Below are 26,908 nucleotides of genomic sequence, written 5' to 3'. Positions count from 1 at the left end.
ACATAGCAGCATTGTGAAGCAGTGTGACTTTCTTATAAGGCATTTAGCTTGTCGCTGTTGCCCCCTAGTGTTACTCGTAACATATAAAAAAGATAAGTATAAAGTAGATGGCCACCAGTAATAAAATATTAAACCATTAAATCTATATTATTCACACATTATACACAACTCATTAAAATATAAAAATTTTACTAGTTATTATTAACGATAATCATTACCTACAGCAGAGTTCATAAAATATCACTGTTGACTATATTAATGAAATGTCCGAAAATGTAAAGAGAAACGGTAATTTCATTGATTTACCAGCAGGTGCCATTGAAATGAATGGGCTTCAGTGCTGCGTTTGGAACTATGCGTCACTACCGGTCACTACATGAAACGCTGTTTCTTCCGCATTCCATTCTTACAACGGACGTCTATGTGAGTGTCGTAACTCTATTATTATACGACTCTGGTTTGTCTGTGAGATCTGCGAGATCTCTCTGCGCGCCGCGGAGGCTGGCTGTCTGTCAAACACAACCACAACAACGAGCGCGGCGCACGCACACGCATAACAGCACGAAAACTCCCGCTTAATAACAAGACTGACAATGGCGGATAGAGGAAAACATTCAAAAGTGTGGTTATACTTCACTAGAGTTGATGCAGACAACGCTCGTTGTCATACAGGTAAGTGCAACAAGATGTTTGCATGTAAGGGCGGAAACACAAGCAATCTGTCAAAGCATCTTTCAAAAGTGTATTACGTGCAGAAAGAAGCTGTGTCCCAATTCAAGGGCTGCGACCTTCTAAGCATACAACCTTAAAAGGGGAGCACTCTGTCTTTCAAGGTGGCAGCCTTGGAAGTCCGCGAAGAGAACTGAAATGAGACAGTCTAACCCTCGGAGGACCTATAATTTGCGTCACATGTTGCACGCGCCCACCGCGCCTGTCAGCAGGACACAGCGGAGACGTTTCTGACTTATTTAAATAAATATGGAATCAGAAAAATATTCATTTATTTTCGAAAATATGACACGTTGATGAAGATTAAACTATTCAACAGTATATAAAATTAATCAACCTTAGAAATACGCAACATAAACAGAATAATATTAACACAAGTCACAGCCTCAAGTCGCGCTGCTGTGACGCAATCAGTCTTAAAATACGTCCTTAGAAGGTCGCAGCCTGCAAAATTCAACCATCATCTCTGGTGGTTGCCGCATCAACGTCAGGCATGTATGCTAAAATCATGTTGAATCAACATTGTTCACGTCATTTAAAATAAATGTACAATCTCCCTAATTGGTTTGCTTACCTTACGTTGAAATTCTGTTGATTTCTTTTGGGAGAAATGCTGAACGTTATGCATTCAACATATTTTCTACTTCTTTTTAAAATCCCAAATAAAGGAAAATCAGCATGTGAACATTTATTTAGCCTAAATATCCTATTTAGAGTATTTTTTCTGCAGCTTTCACGCTGGTGCATTAATAAATATATGTATAATATTTAGAAATGATATCCAGAAATTAATTTGTAATAATGAAATGCAGACACATAATTAACTTAATCATGTGAACATAGGTTCGTGATCAAATGTTAACATTGGCCACCAAAGTACCGATAAGAATACAGTTAAAGCACCGGACCGTTAAGCAGTACCGGTAAGAGTAGTAATACCGTTAAAACCTTAACGATACCCATCCCTAGTGACAGCATGAAACAGCGCAACATCAACACAACGGAAAGCAATCCAAAACTTACAGAACTTAAATTAGATCAGAATTTACCGTTATGATAAATAAAACATAAAAACAAAATGAAGTCAGAATCAAGTAAGGTCCAGAACATTTGTGCAAAATGCCTAAATGCGCAGAGGAATAAAACACAAGCCACAAATAGTTTAATCAGATAACACTGAATAACCTATACATTAAATAAAAACAAAGAAATATTAAAATTAATTTTAAAATAACGAAAGTATAGAATTGCCTGTTTTGTCTTTTTAATTGCAGAAACAAAGAGACTTTGCAATGGTTTCTGGATATGGACGTGTAGCCCTGTCACGGGATTTAGGCTATTGACAGACTTAAAAATATTTATTGAAAGCTACTTTTTCACATATTATTTACTTAGTATTATCATAATAGGCTGTATATTTTTTATATTGGGAGAAAGCTGTTAAATGTGAAATCAGATAATGTGCACTCTTATACAGCCAAAATTAAATGATCCTTATTTTATAATACATCTGCGACGATTGACTGTGCAGTAGTCGAATCAGGCTTCTCCTGTCAAAGCATCCAATCTAAGACTATTCGGGTCACCTCTAGCTAGGACTATGTGCATGTTATGCAGTGATATTTGTGTATATTGTGGGCATTCTGATATGGTTTTAATATTTTGTTATTGCATTTATTCCAGCAAAATAAAAGCCTGACAACTTGCACCTAGTGCCCTGCTGCTGAAAAAACAGCATACCAGCAAATGTTGTGTTTTGGTGCCGGTTTGCTAGTGAACACCAGCTAAACCAGCACCAGCATTAGCACCAGCTAAACCAGCACCAAACCAGCATTAGCACCAGCTGTACCAGCACCAAACCAGCATTAACACCAGCTTCCCATGCTGGTCATACCAGCAAGACCAGCATATGTTGTGTTTTGGTGATAGCATGCTGGTGACCACCAGCTAAACCAGCATAATTGCCATGCTGGTTTGATGCTGTTTTTTTCAGCAGGGTGATTATAAAGATTGTGTGAATGTAGGCTGCAATTCTGGTGGATGAAGGGCCCCACAAAAAGGTAAAGCCCAGGGGCCCCTTACAGTCTTTATGCGGCCCTGTAGACAGGTATTTATATTTGATATTATATTATTTTTGTTATGATTTTTACACCATTTAAACCCTTAAATTGGTTAGTACACTTAAAAATCAGTTATCATTTACTTTGTTTGGATTTTTCTGTGATGGAACACAACAGGAGATTCTTGGAATCTTTTTATAATGTAATGAATATAGCTTGGTTCCGTTTTTCTCACTTTGGACAATTCACTTTATAAATTCATCCTATTTTCTCCCCAAAAAATCTCATTTTGTTTTCTATGGAAACAAAGTCAAACTGGGTTGAAATGACATTTTGTGAGTTAATTATTACAGAATTACTGGATCATTTTAACATTAAAGGAATAGTCTACTCATTTTCAATATTAAAATATGTTATTACATTAACTAAGAAGAGTTGATACATACCTCTATCATCTTAGTGCGTGCACGTAAGCGCTGGGGCGCGCTGCGACACTTCGATAGCATTTAGCTTAGCCCCATTCATTCAATGGTACCACTCAGAGATAAAGTTAGAAGTGACCAAACACATCAACGTTTTTCCTATTTAAGACGAGTAGTTATACGAGCAAGTTTGGTGGTACAAAATAAAACTTAGCGCTTTTCTAAGCGGATTTAAAAGAGGAACTATATTGTATGGCGGAACAGCACTTTTGGGAGTACTTCAACTCGCCTGAAAAATCCGCTCCCCTTCTCCCTCTCATAATGGGAGAGGGAGGGTGTTACTGCGCCGAGGGTCAGGGTATATTCTGGCAAACCGTTTGCCAATCACGTTTCGCAGTCGGCAAAGCAGATCATAGCACACACCGTTTACCAACACACGATGGATAACTCGCAAAGCAAAACGTTCCTGCCTGTTTTCCCAGCACATCACCATCAATACACATAGAAAACAAGAGGCTCGAGACGTAAGAGGCGGGGCAATCGTTTAAAATTTTCAAATTAAAAGTTTAAACGTACGAACGTAAATAGATTGCAATGGGAAATTGTTCTAAATGTGGACATCCACAAACAGTACAGTATATTGTTTTGAGTATGTTGCATAAGGGAGAGACGTAAATTCTCTCGACAGTTAATTAATTAATTAAGATGGCTGGGAATTGATAAAGTTTTACTAAAAGTATTATTAGGAAACGGGTCAAGACAATCAATACCTAAAATATTATTTAAATGTCTAAAAAAAAAACAGTAGTTATGGATATAATCTAGTGTTATTTATTTTAATTCATCCTTATCTTTTTACTGTCTCTTGTTCCATACGCACTCCCACTCAGATTAGTAGGTGGCGCTAATGTGCCTTTATACGGTGGCTTGCCAAACCATCATAAAACGCCAGAAGAAGAAACCCGCGCGAGTTTGAATGCATGCAGTATCTTTTACTCAGCTGTTGCCATGAGTTTATCAACACATGAAGACCTTTTAATGACGATGTATGAAAATGGACACACAGACACAGAAATATCTTATCATTTATCAGAGCTAGGAATGCAGAGGGGGAATTCAGAGCGAAATATAAGAAAATTCCGTTCTGAAAGAGGTCTTAAGAGAAAATGCATCTCCGACGAGGAATTAGAGTTGGCGGTTTCACGAGCAGTGGTAGAGGTAAGCATTTTCCCTAAATTGTTTAATGTAACTTTATGCGCAAGTGGTCATTTTTCAGAATTCTTATAGATAATCTTTATAGATAATTAATAAGGTTGTTGCAAATCACCCTCAAAGATGCTGCATGATGACGCTGTAATGTGATAGTCCAGGGTCCCGTTTCAATAAGGAGGTTCAACCAACTCTGAGTTTAAAGCTTAAACTCTGAGTTGACTTAGGAAACACTGAGTTTTCTGTTACAGAACAGCTCATCTGAGTTAGTTCAATCGACTCTGAGTAGGTTGACTCTGAGTTAAGCTCGTGAACAGCGACTATGAAAAGCCATCATCAATGGAGCTCCGATATTACGATTTACCATTACAGCACGTGACAAATAGGTCTTAATCATTTTTACTACTAAAACTAAAAGTGTTACTGCAAGTGCAACTATGAACATATATTTTAAAGAAAAGAGTTGTTTTTGGAAATTGCTACTATAGTAAATGCGTACATTTAATTTTTTATCACAGTTAAAATATCAGAAGTAAATAAACTGAGGACTGTACGTTATTATATTCATTTACATGCAGATGCAATCCCATGGACAAAAAGATGACAACAGCTAAGCTAAAAATGAAATTAAGCATAATACTTTGGCATATAAGGATACGAACTTTACAAATGTTTGTCATGAATAAAAAAATTTTTACCGAGCCGGGATTCGAACTTAGATCGCCGACAGTACGTCTGCCCTACCAACTGCGCACAGCACTAACCACTCAGTAACCACTATACCAGCGATAATGACGAGTAGATCCTTAAGAAATGTCAAGACAACTGTTTAGATGTAAAACCACGGCCACAAAGACTGATTTTGTGACACAAGGATATTTATATTTCTGAAATGAATGCAAAAAAATAATAATTCAGCTCACATAAATGCAAGTGGATATGACAAAAATCCACTCGTGGTCTCAACATAAATGCAACTCTTGCAACATAAATGTAAATTCCTACAAATGAATGCAGCATCATCATCATCTACTACAGGATCCTCTATAAAAGCACTCAAAATTTTAGTCTCTTAGACGTCTCTGTACCTAAGTATATCAAATTGGCTTTACTAGTTATCTCAATATACTGTTAAATTTTTTATGTTTAAATTTAAGTGTAATTTATAAAACATATAAAGCACTAATGTAAAATGATTTGCACTGGCAATTTGATTATAACTTAAAGACAGCTAAAAACATATTGTACAGTGTACATAATAAAAATGTGCGCAATGACTGAATGTACTAAAGCAACTAACAAGATTAAACACCGCTACTCCTTTAAAAATGGGGAGGAGACCATTAGAAACTCTGAGTTTACAGGATAAAACCTGCTCCCGACCAGGTTAGGTTCACGGAGTAATTTACTCCGGAAACAGACTCTAAGTATAAAACCCCATTCACACAGACCTCTGGTCCCAGAAAATACCCGTAAAATTGCTAGACAAGCGTCTGTGTGAACAAAAACTCGTTCCGTTAATCTTCTGGGATCGTTGCCGGAAAGAGGACCTAGTAAGATACACGGGTAACCCTCTGTGTGAACAAGAAGCCGCAAGAATGCCCTAAAGGGCATGTCGAAGTGCGTCATCATCACAACACAAGTTATGGTTCAGCTTGTTACAACGAGAGATAACATGCATATAAAAATTCACCACGAGAAATGTTGCAAACTAGATTGAAGCAGTTATCAGGAAATGATATATGAGACGCATAAACAATGACGCACGTGCCGTAGTGAGGACGCGCGTGTCATGGCAACATGAAGTTGGTTCAACTCTTTAAAATAAGGGATTTACAACATTCACTACGAGAAATGTCAGCAAACTGGACTGAAGCAGATATCAGGTAAGTTAGCTCGTTACTTACTGCGTTGAAACGGAGATCATTCAGCAGCAGAAAAGAATATCGCGTCACTTGCTCATTTGAGCTATAATAAAGGAAAATACCCACGCGTCATCCTAACAAGATATATCGTTCAGCACCTCAAAATGTGGGTTTTAAATGCATATAAACAATCACGATGAGAAATGCCTGAAAACTGTATCAAAGCAGAAATCAGGGAGCTTGTCAAATATCCACTCAGAAGCTGAGATCATTCACCAGCATAGAACTGTGCGTTCACGCGCTCCTTTGTAGTCTTATCATAAACAAAAATGCACAAATAATATATAATATGCAAACTTCAGACGCTGCGTAGAAGAGAGGGCGGGACTTTCAACAGGTCACGTGTCTTTCCGGGACCATCAGATGCCGTGTAAACTTGGCAGTGTGAATGAATAAAATATCAAGCGGTCCCGTAAAATTCCAGGATGCCTGTCCCATGTATCTTACGGCATATCTGTGTGAAAAGGGCTTAAGTTACATCTACTTCTGAAACAGGCTTGACTTACCCCGCTGTCTTAGCTTTAACCTACCTCTCTTTTTGAAACGGAGAACTCACAGGGTTAACAAATTCAGAGTTTGCACTTAACCACCTTTCTGAAACGGGCCACAGTAATACTCAGAAGTTTACCTAATTAGGGTCTATATGTAATATGTCTATATTTTATATACTTTCAAATTTTAATATTTAATATCATTTCAATATTCTTTCAAATGTCACGTGAACCGATCATCTCTTTCTACTAACACAAAATGTTCATAGATGAACATGATGATATTATTTAAACTGCAAAAACATGTCAATATCGACCATTTTTCGAGTTCAAGTCCACTGATGTTAATCCATATTTTTTATATTTATATCAGATGCTTTTTATATATTTTTCAGATGATATATATATATATATATATATATATATATATATATATATATATATATATATATATATATATTTTTACAGACTGGACCATATTACGGGCGTAAAATGATGACGGGCTACCTTGCTGCACAAGGTGTTAATGCATCAGAGGTCAGAGTGGGACAGACATTGGCACAAATGCATGAACCATATCACCGGGCTCGATGCCAGGTAGAGTTGGATTGGATAATAGATTGCTTACCAAGTTAAACACATCATCATGTCTTTGCATGTAAATTATTATACATTGTGGAATCATCATACATCAGTGTCTATTTGGTCATCAGCCTTTATACGTATAGATAATACCTGAGTGTGGTGTTGCAACTTTTTGCTGTTTCCATTGCATTCTGTTGTAAGGGGGAAAAAATTGTGCAGAATGTTAAAAAGTCTTACTACTTTCATACTTTCTAAAAGAACTGTATGTAACCTAATTACATTTTATTTCAGGGAGCACGGAATTTAAACCCGGTCCCATACAATGCAGAGTATGTTGGTCACAAACTCCATATGGACCAAAATGAAAAGCTGTGCATGTTTGGTGTCACACATGTTATTGCGATTGATGGCTTCAGCAAGAAAATTGTCGGCCATTCCACTATGCCAATAAAGAACAATTTAACAATTTATGAAGAGGTGTACAAGTAAGATGAAATATTATATTATCATATGTTCATAGTTTTTGTGTACTGTTGGACTTTAAGGCGTCCATTTGCATGTTCATAATTTAGAGGAAAGGCACAAGATACAAATATCTAAGTTCAAATATTTATTGATCAGATTGAAAAAGTTTAACAGCGCTGGGTCCTCTCAAGTAGCGAACAACCAGCTCAGGAAGTAACATGCTTATTTATAAAATATGTGACGTCGATGTTTCTTCAGAAAATCTCCACCCACAAAGGCCGTTCCCCTCGTCCATCTGACTCCATCACCACACCCAATTTTAGCCTGTAGGCAAAGATGGACACACATAGACAAAGAAAAAACAATCTGTTCTCCTCTCATCCCTGGGAGCCCTGCAGTTCCTCTCCAGTACTCCTCCACTTTGAATAGCATGTTATAATGCTTTCTTAAAAACAAATCATTAATAAAACATTCATTTATAAAAAACATAAGCTGTAAGATGAAAGTGATTATTATGTAAAACATATTTCAATATCATGACATCATTTTATTATTTGTAAAATTGGTTATATGAATAAGGCACACATTAACTTCTTTAGATAGATAAACACATATTAAATCTTTTACTGCAATACTACTTCTAAGCAAACACTTTAATCATTATTAAAACCATCTGTTAGGAAAGAAAACACACACACACACACATGAGATTCTGTTTCTTCAAGGTTGAGCTGCCCTGCCCCCATTAAGTTATTCTGTATGCAACCTTCATTTCATTGGTTAATACACATTTATCAAAGACAACATCTTATATTTACTACATCAATTATTCAATGATTAATACTGATTAAGTAAGAAATACATTGCATATTTTATCCTGTGAACATTAAAGCATTAGTTAATAACATCATTAAATACTTTTCCCCCTCAGACCTCTCTCTTATCTTGATCCATGCCAGGCGTAAATTCCTCAGCATATGCTGTCTCTCCCCCAACCGAAACCACACAGACAACTTTCTTGTATTCAGCACAGAAATCTTTGTTGTAACAATACACATAATTAAGATTATAAACAGCACGATTAGTAAAACAAAATCAAATCCCACAATTCCCTCTCTTGACCTCTGAAAGAGGTCACACATTTTCTCCACATCATCCTCCAGGTTCTGTAGGCCTAATAGCGGCATGCTGTATTTGGGTGGATTTTCTTTTTTCTCTATTGCAGACACTATCAGTCTGTTACACAGGGATCTCCATTGTTTATGCCAAATATTATGGTGACTATAATTGCAGTTATAACTCCTAGGGCCCACAGAACCTTCCAATTTCCATATAGCTTCATCTCTGTGGAAAAAATACACTTATGCCTATTGGCTAATACTCAAATAACAATCGTAAATTCAAAAAGGAAAAGAAAAATGAAATATGAAATTAATACTGTAGAATTGTATAAGAAACTTAAGAAATTCAAAGATCAAAATTCAAAGGTCAATACGGAATGTAGTTACCCAGGTTATAATGAATATATGGTAATTATGATATTCAGGTCTCTAAACACTTCTGTCAGGATTTCCAGCACTTTGTGAAAATCCAATTTATCCAGGCCACACCCCAGCCGGGGAGTGGATACACTTGTTATGTTTTCTTTCTCACACCACTCTCTCATACATCTGAGGCTGTAGGTAAAATTCTCATATGTTGGTAAATCAGTACAATTTTGTTTTGTTATTAAATGAAAAATCAATCTGCCGTCATCCTCGTGGGTAACTGCACATTCACCTGTGTGTTTGTTCTGTCTTACAACCTTTTGTGTACCGTACTTCGCTTTGAACTGTACGGCTATACCTGTTCCATAGGCACAATCTGTGCTCACACAGTGTGCTAGGGGTTCTGTTACTGGGCTGGAAAAAATGTCACCTTTTTTATGCACAATTTTACAGTGTGTTTATTGACTTTGTTGTTGGTGTTGTGTGAGTGTTACCACTGATGTGTTACCACTTCCTGTTTGTCCTCTCTGTATTCCAGCTGATTCACTTTCACTTTCAACACTCTCCCTCTCTTGGACCTGAGTCCTCAGGTCCACACCTATGTCTGTTAGAAACCCAATCATCATTTTTAACAGCTGGGTCGTTCTCACAATTTCGTTGTTTGGTAGCCTGGCAAGAAAAATGTTCAATCATAGCAGTTAGTTTGTCAGATGAAACGTCATGTGTTATAGGCAGGATGGGATCCTGCACCACGTCATGCCTTGGACCTGGAAACTGTCGACCTGTAAGCAATTCAAAGGGTATGAAACCATTGATCCTGTTAACAGAAAAGTGAATAGACATTAATGCAATTGGTAATGCGTCAAGCCATGTTATTTTTGTCTGTGCACATAGTTTGTCAAGTCAAGTTTTAATGTCAAAGTCAGGTTCACTATTTCAGCTTTACTCTAACATTTGGGTGATAAGCAGCCCCGAAACTATATGTCAATTCCAGTGCGTGTTTGTCAATTTTGTCAGATCTAACTATGTCTTGGGAAACCATGGTTGGGGATATAAGTGGTTTATTAGGCAGTTGACAACAGCCACTTCATTAGGTACCTTCACAGCCTGTAGTATGTGTCAGGCTTTGCTAGCATTTACTATAGGCCGGCCTTTCCTGGTTTCAAACCCACCTATCTGCCATATGGCAGTTCCATATATACTGCACCAATCACATATGCAGATTCACTATAAACAATCACCCTCTCTTCACCAGTGTAGTGCAAGGCTTTCATAACAGCTGTCATTTCAGCTCTCTGTGCTGACCGTTTACCTTTCAATCTACCACTCAGTCGTGTTACAAAATCACCCACAACTTGCTCAACCACAGCAAAGCCTGCCTTCAATGTGTCATCTGCTGCTCTGAAACAACAACCATCTGTAAACAGTGTGATTAACGGTGGGGTAGTTGTCAGTGGTACCGCGAACAAACCATCTCTCAATCTATTTGCTTTTTCAGTCAATGGTATAACAATTATAATTAATTACAATAATAATAATTTGTATATCAGTCAATGGTATCCAATCCTGCGGCTCACCCTCAGTGATTAGATCTGCCATGTGAACACCTTCATGCACGTATATGATGTCTGAGCTCTGGCAATTTCCTTAAATACAAAGTTTGTTACATTAATCAGTTATTTTTCTATTGTCACAGCTTTTCTTGTTTACCTTGTATAATGTTCTATGGTGTTCTTTTTTCTTTTTCAATTTATTTCTTATATCTATTTTAATATCCTTTCTGCCATAGCTGTTCTATGCCATATATATTTACTTTTTAGCTCAGTACCATCAGTGGAGTTCTGACTTCCTCTGTATATACCAAATTCAATTATGCATTTCTTCCTGTCAGATTAATAGGAGTCTGATTTGATTTCAGAACAGGTAGTCACACCTAACAACAAAGTTCTTTATCAGCCTTTAAATTTGTCTAGCTGATTTTCTCATAAAGATTGTCTGTGTCCCTATAGTAACAAGGTCTTTAATAAACATTGAACGGCTGTTTACTCTTTCCCCTTTTTCACTCAAAGGCTCGTATAAAGATGAAAAAGTTCAGTGTCCAGTGAAATATTGTCCAGTTTCTCTTGCCTCCAAGAACAGTATTGTCTTTGTTAGTCTCTTTCTGGATTCCACTCAGTCTTTTTGGTGTTTCATCCTTGTAAATGTCTCTGACCATATGCAGTGCCCCCTTCACTGCTTGAGTTTAAGTATAGTCCCATTCAAATAGAATGTGTTCTCAGTCCAGTTTATGAGTTACTTCTCTCTTTGTAACTCCAACACTTTGATGTCACACACAGTTTTTGCCACTGTCTTTTCATTGCCAGCTTTTATTCACTTTCTTGAATGTCAAAGGATGGGAATAATCAGCCCACAAGGTTTCAGCTTGACCCATGCAAAATATTGCCTTTCAATTTAAAAATAAAATTTATCTTGTGACCACCTTCCATCATCAGATGAAGACTCCTCTTCATTTTGTTAAATCTTTTTTTCCTTTATACAATCTATCTGTTTCATTCACCTTTTAACAATTTTCTGTCCTTTTTTTTTAATTGTTCATCTTTATTTCCACATTCAATAACTTGGTCTACTCTTTTCTCTAATTTGTTGTTTTTCTTTCAAAGCTTCGCCTCAGTCTTTCTGCTAGATTTTGCTTAATCCCATGTATGGTTTTAACAGACTCATTATATCACAGACACACTACATTTTCACACAAATAAAATCTGCATCTACATTTAATTCACCGCTATTGATTTGAAAAACAGGCTGTTTCATTTTGGCTTTGGCTTTCTCATAAGGATTAGGTGTGTGCAAGGAGGGGTAGATCGATTTCACTGGGGGTGGAGCTGCAGGAGGAGCCGTAGGTGTCATACTTGAGTCTGGCTGACTGTTTCCCTGTTTAACTTCCTTTGGCTTTGCAGCTGCACCACTGTCAACTTCCCCTAACTAATGCAACCTCTTTCTGTCTTTTCTTATCATCTTTAGGATCAGTTTGGGCCATCATTAATTGAATTATTTTTTTGCCATGGCACATACACCGGTGAACACACATATTCATCACACTCTTTCTGAAATTCAGCCATAATATATATCAACGTTCAATACACGGTACAAATACTATTACAATACAATTTCTCAGACAAAACCACAACAATAACAGTAAGACGTCAATTTTCTTTTCCAGTATTCGTAGGCCTTACACCTCACGGGCTGCTGTACACCCCCTACGGCTACAACCGAGTCGGTATTTTATAACACCTAATGTATTAAAGGAATCCTCAACCTTATATTTAATTCTGTTAACTTACACCGCCATTAACAGTATTTATGGACCTTTCATCCAAGAGCCTCTCACTCCTTACGGCTACAACCGAGTCGGTATTTTATAACGCCTAATGCGTTAAAGGAATCCTCAACCTTATATTTAATTCTGTTAACTTACACCGCCATTAACAGTATTTATGGACCTTTCATCCAAGAGCCTCTCACTCCTTACGGCTACAACCGAGTCGGTATTTTATAACGCCTAATGCGTTAAAGGAATCCTCAACCTTATATTTAACAAAAAAAATTCAAAAATTTCAAAAAGTTTTTCACTCTGATCAATTCTTATTGTTTAAATAATCAATTTCAGTTCGGAGCTCCCTATCAACACAATTAATTTGATATATCCAAATAGCAGAATTCGATACAACAGGTTTCTGCTTACCTTGTTTATTAGAGCGCTCTTTGTGTTGAAATGGAGCCCTCCCTTACTCTGGTTTCTTCAATGTGAAACCCTCCTTCCTCTCACTCTCTCCTTTCCCTCCACAAAACGTCGGTGGTCACCAATTGTTGGACTTTAAGGCGTCCATTTGCATGTTCATAATTTAGAGGAAAGGCACAAGATACAAATATCTAAGTTCAAATATTTATTGATCAGATTGAAAAAGTTTAACAGCGCTGGGTCCTCTCAAGTAGCGAACAACCAGCTCAGGAAGTAACATGCTTATTTATAAAATATGTGACGTCGATGTTTCTTCAGAAAATCTCCACCCACAAAGGCCGTTCCCCTCGTCCATCTGACTCCATCACCACACCCAATTTTAGCCTGTAGGCAAAGATGGACACACATAGACAAAGAAAAAACAATCTGTTCTCCTCTCATCCCTGGGAGCCCTGCAGTTCCTCTCCAGTACTCCTCCACTTTGAATAGCATGTTATAATGCTTTCTTAAAAACAAATCATTAATAAAACATTCATTTATAAAAAACATAAGCTGTAAGATGAAAGTGATTATTATGTAAAACATATTTCAATATCATGACATCATTTTATTATTTGTAAAATTGGTTATATGAATAAGGCACACATTAACTTCTTTAGATAGATAAACACATATTAAATCTTTTACTGCAATACTACTTCTAAGCAAACACTTTAATCATTATTAAAACCATCTGTTAGGAAAGAAAACACACACACACACACATGAGATTCTGTTTCTTCAAGGTTGAGCTGCCCTGCCCCCATTAAGTTATTCTGTATGCAACCTTCATTTCATTGGTTAATACACATTTATCAAAGACAACATCTTATATTTACTACATCAATTATTCAATGATTAATACTGATTAAGTAAGAAATACATTGCATATTTTATCCTGTGAACATTAAAGCATTAGTTAATAACATCATTAAATACTTTTCCCCCTCAGACCTCTCTCTTATCTTGATCCATGCCAGGCGTAAATTCCTCAGCATATGCTGTCTCTCCCCCAACCGAAACCACACAGACAACTTTCTTGTATTCAGCACAGAAATCTTTGTTGTAACAATACACATAATTAAGATTATAAACAGCACGATTAGTAAAACAAAATCAAATCCCACAGTACCTTAATGTTAATGTTAAATTCTAACTTTATTTTTTATTTCTTCCTAGAAAAGCTGTCCATTCCCATGGGATGTGGGACCAGGTCAGAGTGGACCATGGCACAGAATTTTACCTAACCCCCTTCATGCAGGAAATGTTGGCAGAATACAGACATAACCAGCAGAGACTACCTTACCTCCAGACAACATCGACTAAGGTGAGATTAATAAAAAGGGAAAATAACTTGTAGGTCTATCTGAACTTTAGAATTACTGAATAATGTAAGTACAATTATAAATAGAAACAGTCATTACAACTTCAGCCCTAGATATATGTATGTGGCATAAATAGCTTATTTATAATAATACATTTATGATGTAGCAGTTGTGCTGTTGTGTCAGAACATTTTATACTGTCTGATTTTAAATTATGCTTTACATTGTGTACATTGTTCTTTTAATCCACAGAACCACACTGTAGAGAGAATGTGGCCTGAAGTAAATAAGCGGGTCAATTTCCCAATCAAGAGTGCGCTTTTCCAAATGGTTGACCAGGAGTCTTTGGACATGGAGGATGGGTTGATGAGGTACAGTGTGTCCAATCTTACATGCCAGATCAGCCAGATTGGAGTGCAGAGATTTGTTCATGCATTGGAACAGTCATAATATTACTGTCACGGTGGGTAAATACACTGCTCTCTCTGTGTCTCGTGTATGGTGTTTACTCACCTGTGATGTCATGTGCTCGTTATCCCGATTCCCTTCACCTGTGTTGATTGTCTCACTCCAGCTGCTCATCATTACAGACTCTCCATATAAACTCACTCTGCTCTCTGTTCCTCGTCAGATCCTCACTCTTTGTTTGGCCTCCGTGTCTCTCTGGAGTGTTTGTACAGCGTATGTGGATTGTATCGTGTCGTCTTCGTGTTGGATGTTCCGGTCTCTGTTCCTGGGCTAACGCAGACGGAACCGCTGCCTCGGGCTCCTGTGATGGAAACAGGGGAGGTTGATACCCAATGGAAAGTTCAAACGGGGATAAATTGGTAGACGTAACGGGAAGAGAATTATGAGAATACTCAACCCACGGGAGCTGATCGCACCAGGAATTCGGATATTGTGACGACAGACAGCGGAGCGTTCTACCGAGATCCCGATTAGCCCGTTCGCATTGCCCATTGCTCTGCGGGTGATAACCAGCAGACAAGCTGGCCGTGGCACCAATTTGTCTACAAAACTCCTGCCAAAAACGAGAGATGAACTGAGGACCCCTATCTGACACTACGTCAGTCGGAATACCATGTAACCGAAAGACGTGATTAATCAAAACCTGAGCCATCTCTTTTGCAGAAGGTAGCTTGGGCAGGGGAATGAAATGAACCGCCTTCGAAAAACGATCCACCACAGTTAGAACAACAGTGTTACCATTAGATGCCGGTAAGCCAGTGACAAAATCAAGGGCTATATGAGACCAGGGGCGGGAGGGCACGGGCAAAGATTTAAGCAGACCAGCGGGTGGTAAATTAGATGCTTTATTACGAGCACAAACCGAACAGGCTAGTACAAACTGTCTGACGTCAGTGGACATAGAAGGCCACCAAAAACGCTGACGGACGGCAGCCAACGTTCTCCGAATACCTGGATGGCCGACAAACTTGGACTCGTGACCCCACCGGATGACATTGGAACGTAACCGCTCAGGAACCCATAGGCGACCCGCTGGACACCCCTCCGGAACTTCCCCCTCCCGGCCGGCCTCTCTCACCCGCTGTTCGATTCCCCATACGAGGGCGCCGACCACCCTCCCCTCCGGGAGAATGGTCTCCGCCCTCTCCGAATCGGACTTCTCGAAGAGACGGGAGAGAGCATCAGGTTTGGTATTTTTCGAGCCAGGCCGGTACGAGAGGGTGAAGTTGAAACGATCAAAGAAGAGTGCCCAACGAGCCTGCCTAGATGTTAATCTTCTGGCCGAACGAATATATTCAAGATTTTTATGATCCGTCCAGACCAGAAAGGGCTCCGAGGTTCCCTCCAACCAGTGACGCCATTCACCCAAAGCGAGTCTAACCGCCAACAGCTCCCGATTCCCTATGTCGTAATTACGTTCTGCTGGGTTTAACCGGTGAGAGAAAAAAGCACACGGGTGTACTTTCCCATCAGTAGACGATCGCTGTGATAAAACGGCGCCTACCCCGACATCAGATGCATCCACTTCCACTATAAATTGTTTAGCCGGATCGGGAATAGAGAGGACAGGCGCAGAGATGAACCGGGACTTTAACACATCAAAGGCCTCCTGAGCCTCTCTATTCCAACGGAAACATACGTTAGGTGAAGTGAGAGCAGTAAGAGGCTTAGCGATCTGACCAAAATTTCTGATGAAACGCCGATAAAAATTGGCGAACCCCAGAAATCGCTGAAGCTCCTTCCGAGTGTCGGATACTGGCCAATCGGCAACCGTCTTAACCTTAGCGGGATCGGGACGAATCTCTCCCTCGGCAATAACAAAACCCAGAAACGAAACCGACTTCCTGTGGAACTCGCACTTCTCCGCCTTAACGAATAGTTGATTCTCTAAAAGCCGTTGTAAAACCATGCGAACGTGCTGAGTGTGTATCTGCATGGAGGGAGAAAAGATGAGAATGTCATCGAGATACACAAAGACAAATCTGTTAATCATGTCACCCAGCACTTCATTGACCATGGTCTGAAAGACAGCCGGAGCGTTACAAAGACCGAACGGCAGAACGGAATATTCCCAGTGTCCTGAGGGTGTATTAAAGGCTGTCCTCCACTCATCGCCCTCTTTAATTCGTACCAAGTGATAAGCGTTGCGCAGATCTAGCTTGGTAAATACGCGCGCTCCCTGTAACAACTCGAATGCTGATGACATTAATGGCAAGGGGTACTTATTCTTAACAGTAATGTCATTCAGCCCTCGATAATCAATGCACGGACGAAGGGACCCGTCTTTCTTCTTTACAAAGAAAAATCCAGCACCAGCTGGAGACGAGGAGCGGCGAATGAGACCGGCTTTAAGAGCGTCATTAATGTATTTATTCATAGCCTCTCTTTCTGGTTTAGCTAGGGAAAATATGCGACCCTTAGGCGGAGAAGTGTTGGGAAGTAGTTTGATCTCGCAATCATACGACCGATGAGGAGGCAGAGAAGTGGCCCGGGACTTACTGAAAACCTGATACAGATCCGAGTACTCCGCCGGGACCCCTGAGAGATCGACAGCCGGAACCTGCGAGACAGAACAAGAGACAAGAGAAGGAGCAGGACCAAGACAAGAAACATAACACAAAGACTTCCAAGATAACACAACATTGTTCTGCCAATCAACGTGAGGATTATGTTTGGATAACCAGTCATGACCTAAAATGACTGGTGATTGTGAATCCTCTAAAACAGGGGTTCCCAAACTTTTTTCCTGCGCACCCCCTTCTATGCCCCAACCGGGTTGGCGCACCTCCAATCCCCATTTAAAAAAAAATCCAAAAAAGCTTTGTTTTCTCACCATAAATACTCATGTTTAATCATGGGCAAATAACCAAGGGCCGGTTGCACTAGCCGGACGTTAAGAAGTTGGGTGTAATAGTCCTACGTCGGCCTTAGCTACGTCCAACATTGTGAAAAATATTTACGCCTATTGCACCATCTGAAACTACGCTCAGCGTAGATGATGCGCGCCCCCGTGTATGCGTTTAACCACTGTGATATTTAGACGCCATTCGAGTTTACTATGGTAAAAAACGTACACTTACTGCCGTCAGCTAATAGATGACATATGAGGGGTTTCCTCATGTTTACCAGTGCGTCACGTGCAGACCCATCAAACACATTAACGAAAGCCTTTACTGTTCGCACAAAAGGTGTATAATAGTTTGCAGATTCATTATAACAGCTCAAGTTTCAAACAAAATTAAATGAAAGCTTTTAATAAGTTATCTACAGTAAGTATTTATGTATTTTATTATATAATTCATTGGCGGTCTCTTTACCATGCATGAACACACATTGCTAGCGTATCCTGTGCCCATGTCTCGTCACATTTCATTATTTCTATTTTTGCCATAAAAAAGTCTCTCTCTCTTGGTCCCTCTCCTCCTTCGTGACTAACAACTTTATCATAAGACGTCCCACATGACAGTTTCCCTGATTTCAGTCAGTTAAGCATATTTATAATATATATGGAATGAATGAAACGAGTTGGCACGCATATAGCGGCTGCAGTGCATAACAGAAGAGCAGTGCGTAGAAAAAGACAGCAGCTGTCTTCTACGTTTCTATCAAAAACTAATAAATTATAGGTTTTTTATTTAAAATAAAAGCGATTACAAAGGAAATGTTTACTGTTCATTTTTTTATTTATTTATTGTATGGAAAAATCCCACATAAAGAAACAGACCGCCATTTCATGTTTCCTCTCGCGCACCCCCTGGTGGCAGCTCGCGTACCCCTGGGGGTGCGCGTACCACACTTTGGGAATCCCTGCTCTAAAATGTAAAATTCAATCTCCTCACGATGATTGCCAGAAACAAACAAACTCACAGGGGGTGTGCGGTGCGTGATCACAGCCATATGCTGGCCCTTCAATATCCAGGCAGACAAAGGAGAGGAGAGAGGGATGAATGGGATACCCCAGGACTTGGCCAACCCAGCATCCAAAAGACACGCCTCCGCACCGGAATCCAGCAACGCCTGTGAATGGAAAGAGTTAATAATGACCGGAAGAGTAGTGCTGCTTACGGGAGATTTAAATGACGATGCGCCCACCGAGACTCCCAAGTTCATCGGTGGGCGTGAGCTTTTTACCGGACATGTGGCCGCCAGGTGCCCCGGCTTGCCACAATATAAGCAGAGACCATTTGACAGACGAAGACTTCTCTCACCAGCAGAGATACAAAACTTGCCCAGCTGCATAGGCTCCTCGGAGGGCGTCTCTGAAGCGGTCTCCCCTGGTTCCGACATCAGATGGCGAAATGAGCGATGCAGATCTCTCTGCCGATGGCGAGACTCAACCCTCAGAGCCAGATCGATGGCAGCTTCCAGTGACGTGGGTGGCTCCCTCAGTGCAATCTCGTCTTGAATGCCCGGTGTGAGACCCTCGAGGAATTGCGCTCTTAATGCCGCGTCGTTCCAGTTGCAGCAAATAGCGAGAGTTTTAAATCTGATAGCAAAGTCAGTAACAGAGTCATTACGTTGCCGTAATCTCACCAACTCAGCCGCTGCCATGTCTCCCTTGAGTGACCGATCAAACAATTTTAACATCTCCTCCTCAAGAGCCTCGAATGAAAATGTAAATGGAGCTTTAGCCCCCCAGGCGGCCATACCCCAGTCTCTCGCTCTTCCCGTGAGTAACGTCAGAACATAGGCCACCTTGGAAGTGGATGAAGAAAATCGACGGGGTTGGAGCGCAAAGACGAGAGAGCACTGTTGCAAAAAGGATCTGCAGGAGTTGGGGTCGCCATTGTAGGTGGGAGGTGTTGTCGTGTGTGGCTCCCGTTCAATCGAAACGGCTCCTCTGGATGAGGCTGGAGCTTCATAGTGAGGAGTCACTTGGTCCAAGCGATTACTGAGCTCCTTAAGTTGCTCAGACAATATACTGAAATCTCTGGCAGCAGCAGACAATAATGAGGAATGTTGATCGATGGCCGCCCCCCTGCTGGTGAAGGGCGGTCTACACCTCCAGACTCTCTAAACTTGCTGACTCCATTAGTGGCGCGCTCATCTGTCAGGAAAAACTTCGGAGTCAAGTGCAAGTTAACAATATTTATTTAGAAAATAGAATGAGAGATCTGGAGAGCAAAGTCACTGGTTGATCCACTGTGAAATCCTGATGTAGATGAAGCCACCCGGAAACAACTGGTTTCGCCTAGAAACGAAGCGAACCAGCAGTTCCGAGAGACAAACAAAGTCAAAAAGATCCAGTAATCCACAAGCGAGCGGTCCGGGCGAAGACGAGTCCCCGGACGCCGAAAACCAAACCTGGGGTAACAAGAGAAAGAGACAGGAAGCGACTGACAAGACAAGGCAGGGCAGCAGGACTGTGATAAAACAATGAGCGCGCAACGAAAGACAGGACTACGTGCAATATAAAGGAAAAGGTAAACGAGACACCACCGGTGAACAATTACCGAAACAAGGGGGCGGAGTAGTGAACACACGAGGAACCGGCACCACAGGTAAACAACACATTCACACAGATATCACAGAGCCATCGATCACCCAGCAGTCATGAAAGGAGGAAATTAAACCTAGTTTTGGAGGGGGAAAAAACAGAAAACAATATTAGTTATTATGAGATCTATCCTTGAAAAGCAGGGGTACCTCCAGGTTATCCTATGCTTCTCAGTCTTTAATCGTGAATCAATTAACTCTTTCTCTGCCTGCATTTTTTTTTTAAGTTGTCTGTCAGTGCCACAATGTTTTATGATTTTCACAAGTTTTTTATAAGTTGGGTAAGAGCGACACCTGTATAATATCGGAATATGGATTGACATAAAAAAATGTCATTGGCAGCGAAGCGTTTTCCCTTATTGAAGAGACAACTTGTTAATGTCTGGAAAAGAGTTAAAAAACTAAATATTATATTTGGGAAATTAGTATATACCATTCCAATTGTATAAAGAATCCAAAGATATAAGATGGTGGCTTAACAATCCCACCATAACCTCAATTTTGTAATAACATTGTAAAATCCATTATGTGGATTTTAACCTAGTTGTTCTAGCATTCCTTTGAATTATTTTATATGTATTGTTTGTAAGTTTGAAATTGTTTTGTGTCATTAATTTTCTGTGGAAAGGGGCACAAACTGGGATGCACACTGCAGGGGTTCTGATGCTGATACAGTTTGAGAACCACCTAATTTCTTACTGTACATTAGAGATGTAAAATTAAAGAACAAAAAATCTGGTGAAATTTCATAACAAACTTTGCAAAGGACATCTTGCACCATTAGGTGTGCATTTTAAGTAATTAGGCTATATTTAGTTTTTTAGTAAATAAATGCAGAAATATGCAGTCTTACAAATTGCAGGTAGGCCTATACATTGTGTATAGTCTACAGTGGTAACACCAGCTAAACCAGCACCAAACCAGCATCCCATGCTGGTCATACCAGCAAGACCAGCATATGTTGTGTTTTAGTGGCGGTATGCTGGTGACCACCAGCTGAACCAGCATCAAACCAGCATGGATCAGCATGGGAATTATGCTGGTCTATGCTGTTTTTTCAGCAGGGTATAAAAGGACATTTGAAAACTTCTGTAAAAAGGAAAATTGGGCAAAATACATGTGCAAGCATATGCAAACAGAACTATTATAAATGTGTCTGTGAATACATTATTTAATAAATAATCCAGTCCAAGGGCTGGATAATAAACAAACGTATATTATTTTAGTGGACCGCTTTATCAAACTACGTAAAAAACCTCTATGAGGCGTACTGTCACTACATGTCAAACGGACATTAAAATTCATGCTCTCTTTGATAGGAATATTAAACATAGAAGAGAATGCAGCACATTTTTAACTGCAAGTTTAATATTAATTGATATATTTAATATTCGGTTAAGCAAAAGAAGACGCATTAGAACAATAAAAGATGTTAAAGCAACTGCGCTGTACTTAACTACTATATTTTGAAACCTATAAATATTTGACACACTTCTGTTTGCATGAACTTTTAATTTGAAAATTTTAAACGATTGCCCCGCCTCTTACGTCTCGAGACTCTTGTTTTCTATGTGTATTGATGGTGATGTGCTGGGAAAACAGGCAGGAACGTTTTGCTTTGCGAGTTATCCATTGTGTGTTGGTAAACGGCGTGTGCTATGATGGGCCATTCTACCGAATTCGTGCAAATTGCTGTCCCGGAACCAAAAAACTAATTTAAAAAGCATTAACGTAGGAAAATTTTTGATAATAAAAAAATATAAGCAAATAGCAATCAAAACCCAAAGTAATATTTGAGGTAGCTGCAGGCTTCATATATAAAATATCATCATTTATATGGTGCTTTCAATTGAGAGGTGGTTGTCCCAAATCCCAAGGTCTGAATTTCACCATAGAAAAAAAAATATGAAATAATTTTTTTATTATTTTTTATAATTTTTTAAAGAAGTATCATTTTGAATACTTTTGTAAATTAAAACCAAAAATATATTTATTGCATATTTTCAGTAAAAATCATGAATAATCATGTAAAAAAACACTGTCCCGCATTTTCACGTCACTACCGAAACATTGCATAGTTTGGTCAATAATATAATACTGCTTTAAGCCACTCCCCTCAATTTTGAACCATAAACTTTGTCTGTGCCTCGCTCCCTCGTGGTGGCATGGCGATTAGATCAGTCCCATGGTTTTGAAGTAAATGTGATCAAAAGTTTGGAAATCAGTGTGTGACATTTATGAATGTCACTACCGATCACACATTTTCAATGATTAATTAATTTTTTAAAATTTTTTTCTACTGGTCATTCAGGTTTTACTCATGTTTCAATGTCGAGAACTGTGCTGGCTAACTACGTACTAATTAGCATCTTAGCAATAGGATTAAAGTTAGCTTAAATTGTCACTACCGAAACAGTCACTAACGAAACATGTGTTGACTTTTCGGTTGTGACGTGATTGTTTCGGTAGTGACAAAATGACACTTATTTCTTTATTTTAATAAATAAATAGAAACTTTCAAGTGCACATATATTCTTTTTCAGTACAAATAATTTGTTAGTCATATTTCTGTAATGTTGTATGTGATTTGACTAGGACTACAAACTAAGATAAATGAAGGCTATATGATTCTACCTCTGGTCTCTAGGAAAACTTTCTGTGCTTATTTAGCGGGACTTTGACTGATTGCTTTATATAATTGATATAACAGATAGCACTTATCAGTATCATAGTAAATTGACATGTCATTGTTAAGTGTATCAGGGGAGGCTCACACTAATAATGTAAAATGTGAATATCTTTGGTTAATTTGTAGAGATAGCTACAGAGAGAGAGAGGAATTGCCAATATGCATAGACGGAAAGATGAAAGTAGAGTGGACAGACTGAGAAAATACATACAAAGATTGAGGGAGGACCCAGAAAGGTACCAAGAATACTTAAAAAAAGGAAAGATAACAAAATCAGAAACGCAGGAAAGAAGGGATGCTGAAACGTATCAAAGAATTATCTGACAGGGAGCAAAGAAATGTCAGAAAAGAATGGAGGAAAAGACAGGGCAAACCCAGGAAGATGGTTAAAAGACAGTTCTGTGTGTATAGTTCTTTTTAGGGATCGACTCATATGGATTTTTTTGTTGTGCCAATGCGGATACCGATACAGGCTGCCGATTTTCTTGAGCCGATACTTGGAGCCGATACTGCTTTTGCTCACTCAGTTTACATTATAAATGTCTCAATTTAAAAAAGTAACATTTATTGAACTTAAAAAACTATATTTAACAAATAGTAAAAACAGGTGATGGTTCTATGGAACCATGAACTGCACTCTCCACAATGATGAGAAACTATCAGCAAAGGATATTGATTTCTAGCACTTTACTACTACAAATATATATAAATAAAAAAATTATATAGAAATAAAAACCCGCTTTGTCCAGTTATGATCAGCTGTTAGGCTGAGCTTTCAATGTTGTCACGGAAAGGTTGTTTGTTTTAAGTCACATGACCTGCAATCGCTTGTGGCTTCCAGTACTCTGTCTGTAAATAATGCCAGTGATAATGTCGGTGAACACAGCAGCCACATATTGGCCAATATACACATAAACACATAAAATATACACATAAACACATAAAATATACACGATACACATAAAACTTGCAAAAATCGGCTATCTTGCATCCCTTTAAGGTCTGAACTTATCAGAAAAGATGACATAATTTTATTTAGTTAGATAAAAATTTAAACTAATGAATCCTTGAATTTCAAATCTGTATCAGTGCATGTATGGCAATTACAGAGAAATATTGCTTTCAAAATGCATTTCATTTGATAAACCACTCTTATAGTTTTGTTAAAATTATATTTCCAATCAATATAACCGTGAAACTGTCTTAAAAAAAAGAAAAAATATATTTAGAAGGTTAATGTACAGAAAATCTGAATAGGCTAGTAAAAACCTATTTTTTATATCAAATGTTGTTGTGTTTCGGTAGTGACACATTTTGGGAGAGAGAAAGCATTTCGAAACTGTATAAAAACATGCTAAGAAACTAAAGTGTCCAATCAGTAGATTAGTGTTCCTTAGATGTTCTACTATGTTTATGGCTACAAAGCTTGCAGGAAAAAACACACTTTTTTCAAGAAGTTTTGAAGTGTCAATTTGCACCAATTCGGTAGAATGGCCCTGATCTGCTTTGCCGACTGCGAAACGTGATTGGCAAACGGTTTGCCAGAATATACCCTGACCGCCGAGTCACTTCTAACCAGTGGCGGCTGGTGCTAAAAAAATTTGGGGGGGCGCAAACACACTCAAAATCAAACTTTTACTGTAGTAATGCAGTACTCTTAAAAGCCATTTATCAGGTGATGAGTATCATTAGGCTACTACTTAGCTAAAATGCTGAAAATGTTACAGTTGAAATCAAACGCACAAAATAAATGTACTATGAATCTGTAATGAACTAATATCAAGGTAATCATTCACACACGCACACACAAACACACACGCACGCACGCGCACACACACACACACACACACAGAGGTTGCGATAGACTTTTTCAATCTTCGTCAGTTTTTTGATAAACAGTGTTGTAAAGAGTCCTTCACAGTCAGTTATTATCCGTAATTTCATGTTTTAATTATTTTCATTTTCGTTCACATGTCCATTTCTAATCATAAACTTACAAGACCAGCATACAAGTCAAATGTGTTTATTCATTTGTTTAGAGAACAGATAAACGGAGACCGTGCATCACTTTACCCTCACATGAAGCAGATGAATTAATGTTTTTTTCTCACAGTGACAGCGGAGGCAATAAAACACGCAAGCTTATGCTGAACAGGCAAATATGAACATATCAATTAACAAAATAGTACTGCGATTAAAATATCAATAAACATGTAAAAATCTGAATGGAACTAAACTCATCTGAAACCATCTTGTGTAATAAACGCATGAAGGCAGATTAATGCAGACTCTTGTCATTAGATTTTGTATCTTTACCTTAGACAGGCGTCTTGTTGCAGCGCTCCTGTAGTGTTTAACTTCAGCAGCCATGCGCAGATCAATCAGTGTATGACATCAAAATATCGCGAGAATGTTTAGAAACCAGGGCGTCATTTGAGCAACACACTGCCACGAACTGGACATACATAAGAATTACATTCTTAAGTTGAGTTGTATGGGCAATCTGCCAAAATGGCGTTCAGATTTGTCTTTATTCTGATTCTATTTTCTCCGTCAAAGACTTTTCGTTTAACGCGACCGAACATACACAAAAAGAGACATTAAAGTTGCCTAATCACAGGCTCGTACGTTTCTTTTTGCTTTTATAGCAATAGCACAAGCACATTTTTCCCTCACAACAGGGAGTACATACAGTCCATCAGCTCAATACGGTTTGTGAAGTTTCCTTAAAAACAGTGGTTTTCTCGTGGGTGCTTTTTAAACTCTATAACACTGTACAACAACAAAACTAACAACAAAGTTGACCAAGCCACGGAATATACCGGATTATATGAGCTCTCGCTCTCATTATGTCCACGCAACACAAGCTCAAACGCGCCACAAAAAGTTCATCTCGTGCGTATATCACGCATTCAGACTTTAAAACAGCAAACAGGGAAAAAAATAAAACTCAAGACTTACATGATATCCAGCTAGCCAACTCCGTTTGCCATGAGAAGTGGTGGAGCACCATTATTTGACTCCGTTGGTCGATCTGGTCCAAGGTCCTTAATCCTTTATTTATTCATCAATTAAATACCTTGTATAGGGTGATTTTGTAAGGATAAAAGCCTATTTTCCTTCATCTCAAGATATTTCACTTGCTTTCACTGATCTGTACTGTAGCTATCAGTTAATACAGCAATCTCCAACGCGGTTTTGAGACTCTGAGAATGATCCAATCACAGGAGGTAAAAAACATTAAAAGCAATATTGATTCGCTTACAACATAAGTGGGAGTGTTTGGGGCGCACAGTCCTGCGCCCCAAGGCGGATCCGAAACCAGCCACTTAGAACTCAGCCTCAGGTCACATGTTTTTACCCTTTTGCCTGACCTACATAGACACTCATTAGGGGTGCGCCCCAGACACACAAACATGACACACACACAACAAACTCAGTTTAGATTTTTAATTGTTTTAAATAAATTATAACATGAATAACAGTTAAATAGTACAACTAAATGATTTTATTTTATTAAAAATTTAATTTGCACTATATATTTAACATTTTGGTAACATGTTAAAGTAGCTTTCCTCTCTGGCCAGCTTTAAGGGGGCGGCGCCCCAGCGCCCCCTAGTGACCAGCCGCCACTGCTTCTAACTTTATCTCTGAGTGGTACCATTGAATGAATGGGGCTAAGCTAAATGCTATCGAAGTATTGCAGCGCGCTCCAGCGTTTACGTGCACGCACTAAGATGATAGAGGGATGTATCAACTCTTCTTAGTTAAGGTAA

The 26,908-nt window shown here is 38.9% G+C and overlaps 1 long non-coding RNA gene and 1 pseudogene across 1 annotated transcript in view; one reads left to right on the top strand and one right to left on the bottom strand.

The window, feature by feature from the left end:
* Positions 1-26,908, bottom strand: part of LOC135718241 (uncharacterized) — a 389,691-nt gene that overhangs the window by 148,817 nt on the left and 213,966 nt on the right. The window lies entirely within an intron of this gene.
* LOC135753607 (uncharacterized) lies at positions 594-15,221 on the top strand (annotated as a pseudogene).

The sequence above is a fragment of the Paramisgurnus dabryanus genome, chromosome 10, assembly GCF_030506205.2.
Source record: "Paramisgurnus dabryanus chromosome 10, PD_genome_1.1, whole genome shotgun sequence".
NCBI classification, from domain to species: domain Eukaryota; kingdom Metazoa; phylum Chordata; class Actinopteri; order Cypriniformes; family Cobitidae; genus Paramisgurnus; species Paramisgurnus dabryanus.
Note: the sequence above shows the minus strand (reverse complement) of the source record. Positions and strands in the feature narration are given on the sequence as shown.